At 38.7% G+C, this 5260-nt stretch overlaps 1 pseudogene; it reads left to right on the top strand.

The window, feature by feature from the left end:
* Positions 1–768: 768 nt before the first annotated feature.
* LOC117027129 (isoaspartyl peptidase/L-asparaginase-like) lies at positions 769–2174 on the top strand (annotated as a pseudogene).
* The last annotated feature ends 3086 nt before the right edge of the window (positions 2175–5260 follow it).

Below are 5260 nucleotides of genomic sequence, written 5' to 3'. Positions count from 1 at the left end.
GAAATAATTTAGTTGTTTACATTTTTGTGTTTAAACAAGAATTAACACCAATCCTTCTGAAACTCTACCAAAAATTGAAGAGAAGGAAACACTTCCAAACCCATTCTATGAGGCCAGCATTACCCTGATACTAAAGCCAGACAAGGCCAATTTAAGAGAATTATAGGCCAATAGTCCTTATGAACGTAGATTTTTAAAAAATCCTCAACAATATACTAGCAAAGCAAATTCAACAGAGTACTAAAAGTACCATACACCACGATCAATTAGGATTTAACCCTGGAATGCAAGATGGTTCAACATATGCAAATCAATAAATGTGCTACATCACATTAATAGAAAAAAGGATAAAAATCATATGATCATCTCAATAGATTCAGTAAAAGCATTTGAAAAAATTCAACACAACTTTTATCATTAAAACATCAATTTGGGTATAGGAGAAATGTACATAGTAAAGGCCACATATGGTGAGCCAAACGGTTTCCAGAACCACCTGCAGAAGTTTGAGGTTGTGCAGATTTGGAAGCTGGCGGATAGCTGGGCCTAGCCTGAAGCCCTGGTGTCCACTTCTGCGGCTCCTTCAAATCCATCGACATGGATCCGTTGTCATGGTCCACGGTGGTGGTGGCAGAGCCAACAATATCTCCAACACTGCAAACAGTGGACGCTCCAGGGCACCACCTCAGCACCACCCCGTGTTATAACCTCCTCAAGCAGGGAGGGAGCGCAGTGATGCTGTGGAAGGAGCCGTGACTCTCCTGGAAGATGATCCTGAGTTCAATACAGACACCTCATTGCTTCCTGACTGACCAACGTAGTGCAATATTTGCAGCAGCCATGGGGATTCCAACAGCTCCTGGGGAGCAACTGGTAACAGAGAGAAACATGCTCAGAAACATGAAATATGTTGAGAAAGATGCTCAGAAACCAGACTATCAAAATTGCTACTGCCTAAGACGTGGTGGGGTTATCACTTTGTGAGGGGTATAAATGTCTAATCATCATGTTGTTTTGTTCGCCTGAAACTAATTTAAAATATTTTTTAAAAATTGCTACTGCCTCAGCAGACTGAGGCTTCCCCAAACTAAAATTAATGAAAAACTTGCCAAGAACTACACTGACTCAAGAAAGATTGTCTTATTTGGCACTTTGTCTATAGAATGCATGTTATATGGAAATGTTGATTATAAGAACATATTCAGTGCTCCTTGAAATGAAGAAACTTGGGAACTGTCGGTGCTGTTGCCTTGGACTTCAAAGGAAATGTAGCTCACATAACCTCGGCAGAGGGTATCCTGAATAAAATGGTCGGCCGAGTTGGGGACACACGGTGTATATAGAATCTGGAGGTTATTCTGACAATGACATTGGAGCCATTTCAATGAGTGGGCAGGGAAAAGCATCCTGAAGGTGAATCTGGCCAGACATACTGTCTTCCAGATAGAACAAGGAAAGACATGAGAAGAGATTGCTGACATGTCATTGGGTTATATGAAGTGAAAGCTCAAAGTGTTAGGCGGTATCTTAGTTAACAAGACAGGAGACTGGGCAGAAAGTGGACCTCTGCATCCATGCCCCAGGCGGCTACCAAGGATGGCAAGCTGCATTCCGGCCAAACCAGTTTCACTGGCCTTTCCTAAGCCCCTGGAAGATTGTATCCTAGATGCTAGCTTGAAGGTAAAGTACAGCTCCCTGGTGTGGAGACTTAGCTTAATCAATTAGATCTGAAAATGGAAAAATTCTACTGTCTGTCACTTGTTTTGTTGCCTTGATCAATAAGTATCTGAATGTTTGGTGAAGGGCAGATTCTGACGTGATGAGAGAAATGCCCATAGTAAAATCAAAATAAGACTAATGAAGATGACAAACTACTGAGCCTTTCTTGTGAATAGTTCCCATTGTCTTTGTTTAGAAAGAAGAAACAACATGGTCTTAACCAGACAAAAGCTGTCTGGGTGCTGGGATTGCTTTTGGAATTGGGAACTGCCCAGCAGTGACAGAGCTGCCCCCAGGGCTCTTTGGTTGTACTTTCCAACAGGACCTTGTGAAGGGGTGAGGTGGGAAGGAAAGGATCCTGAGGAGGTATTTGAATGTAAGACAGGAGCCCAGAGCTAATGGGAAAAGGCCAGGTGAGCTGCCAAATATTGCCTCATTCATTTGGACTTAGAAGAACACTGGGTACAAGACACTGTGAGAGGATAAGCTGAGTTTTCTAAGAAAGTTCAGATCTTCTCTGATTTACTATGCATGTTATATGGATTTACGAATGCATGTTATATGGTATGCATGGTATATGATTTACTATACATGTTATATGGATTTACTAATACAGATATTTCCAGGTAGTTTAAAGGGACCATTTGAAGGGTGGTAATGGATAGTCTGCGGAGCTCATTCAGGTCTGAGGGCTTTCTTGGGCTCACATATGAGCCTACTCACCCAGTGTTTCCCCACTAGCCATTATGGCTGCTCAGAGCCAGCCTCTACCTGCTGCAGACCCTCTGTGCCTCACAGTGAGTCTTGGGGCTCACCACTGCTCCAGCTGTCCCAGGACAGGGAGGGTTGACGGATGTAGAGATGACACTGGCGTCCTCTCCCTTAACTGAATTGGGTATGAGTACAATGTGGTCAGCATGGTGAAGAAAGTAATTTCCTTGATGGAAAGTATTCCTATTAATCTCTCTACACTGAAATGGTATTTCTGCTGTGACATATCTGCTCAATTTTTTAGTTCTCTGTCAGGGCTTACCTTCTCTCTGGAAAGAAATTGCTTAACTTTAAATTCCATGTGTCACTAATAAAATGTATTTTGAAAGAAAAAAATAAAGGTCATATGTGACAGACCCACAGCTAAGCTAAAGGCTTTTTCTTTAAGACCAGTAGTAACACAAGGATGTATATGCTTGCCACTTACATTCAGCATAGTACTGGAAGTCCTAACCAGAACAATTAAACAAGAAAAAGAAATAAAAGTCATTTAAATAAGAAAGAAATATATAAAATTGTCTGTTTGCAGATGACATGATTTTATATATAGAAAAATCCTAAAGATGCCACCAAAAAACTGTTAGAACTAAAAAACAAATTCACTAAAGTTGCAGGATTCAAAATCAACATGCAAAATCATTTGCATTTCTATACATTGACAGTTAACTATCTGAAAGGAAAATTAAGAAATCAATTCCATTTTATAATAGTATCAAAAACAATAAAATAGTTAGGAATAAATTTAATTAAGGAGGTAAAAGACCTGTAAACTGAAAACTCTAAGACATGAATGAAAGAAATTGAAGAAAACACAAATGAATGAAAAAATATTGTGTTCTTGGATTGGAAAAATTAATATTGTTAAAACATCCATACTGTCCAAAGCAATCTACAGATTCAATGCAATCCTTACCAAAATTCTAAAGATGTTTTCAAAAAAATAGAAAAAAAAATCTTAAAAATTGTATGGAAGAACAAAAGGCCCTGAATAGCCAAAGCAATCTTAAGAAAGAACAGCAAATCTAGAGTCCTGGTTTCAAACTATATTTCAAAGTTACGGTAATCAAAACAGTATGGTAACAGCATAAAAACAGACATATAGAAGAATGGAACAAAATAGAGAGCCCAGAAATGAATCTACACATACATGGTCACATAATCTTTAACATAGGCACCAGGAACACACAATGAGGTAAGAATAGTCTCTTCATTAAATAGTGTTGGGGAAACTGAATATCCACATGCAAAAGGATGAAACTGGACGCCTATCTTACACCATTCACAAACATTAACTTCAAATGGATTAGTCATGCAAACGTAAGACCTGAAACCATAAAACTCCTAGAAGAAAACATAGGGGAAAATTCCTTGCCATTAGTTTTTGCAATGAGTTTTTGGATATGACATTCAAACCACAAGCAACAAAAGCAAAAATAAACAAGTGGGACTATATCAAACTAAAATGCTTCACACAGCCTACAATACAATACACAAAATGAAAAGGAAATCTATAAAATGGGAGAAAATATTTGAAAACCATGTATCTGATATGTGGTTAACATAGAAAATACAAAATACAACTCAATAGCAAAAATAACAACACAATTAAAAATATGCAAAGGATCTGAATAGACTTTTTTCCAAAGAAAACATACAGATGGCCGATAAGTACATGAAGAGATGCTCAACATCAGTAATCATCAGGGAAATGCAAATCAAAACCACAATGAGATACCGCCTCACACCTGTTAGGATGTTTATTATCAAAAATACAAGAGATAACAAGTATTATTGAGGGTGTGGAGAAAAGGACACATTTGTTCATTGTTGGGGGCAATGTAAATTGGCACGGCCACTGTGAAAAACAGTATGGAGGTTCCTTGAATAGAATTACCATATGATCCAGCAATTCCACTTCTGGGTATATATCTAAAGGAAATGAGATCAGTATCTCCAAGATATATCGGCACTCCCAAGTTCATTGCAGCATTAGTCACAATAGCCAAGATATTGAAACAACTTTATTGTTAATTGACAGATTGATGGTTAAAGAAAATATGGTGTATACATATATATGGTGTGTGTGTGATCAAACAATATGGTGAATGTTTAAATAAAAAAATTTATTACAGTAAAAGACACATTGCTATTAATCCTTCTCAGAATACTCCCCCTCACTTCAAACACATTTTCCCCATCATTCTTGCCACTTTCTGAAGCAGTTCTGGAAGTCCTCTTTCGTGAGTATCTTCAGTTGCACTGTCGTGGTTGCCTCAGTGTCCTGAATCAATTCAAAACGTTTACCTTTCATGGTCATTGTGACTTTGGGGAAGAGCCAGAAGTCACAGTGCCAGATCTGGTGAATAAGGTGGATGAGGACACACGATAATGTTTTTATTTAACAGAAATTGCGATACCAGAAGTGATGTGTGACATGGATGTGTTTCTGTTGTGATCAAACAATATGATGAGTGCTGCTGCCGAATGCCATCCAATGGAAAGGCAGGGATCTTCAATATGGGAAGCGGTATGTCAAGCCTTAGTAACAGTGTGTGACAAGTTTCAACTTGTTTGGTGCAGTCAGTCGGCGTGAGCTACAGTTGAGAAAAGGTTGTGTTTTAAAGTGTGCCGTAAATCATCCTTCATCATGGCAGTGCTCCATGTCACACATCACTTCTGGTATATGGCAATTTCTGTCAAATAAAAACATTATGGTGTGTCCTCACCCACCTTGTTCGTTGGATCTGGCACCATGTGACTTCTGGCTCTT

This window comes from Rhinolophus ferrumequinum, chromosome 9, assembly GCF_004115265.2.
Source record: "Rhinolophus ferrumequinum isolate MPI-CBG mRhiFer1 chromosome 9, mRhiFer1_v1.p, whole genome shotgun sequence".
NCBI classification, from domain to species: Eukaryota; Metazoa; Chordata; class Mammalia; order Chiroptera; family Rhinolophidae; genus Rhinolophus; species Rhinolophus ferrumequinum.
This window is presented reverse-complemented; position numbering and strand designations above follow the sequence as displayed.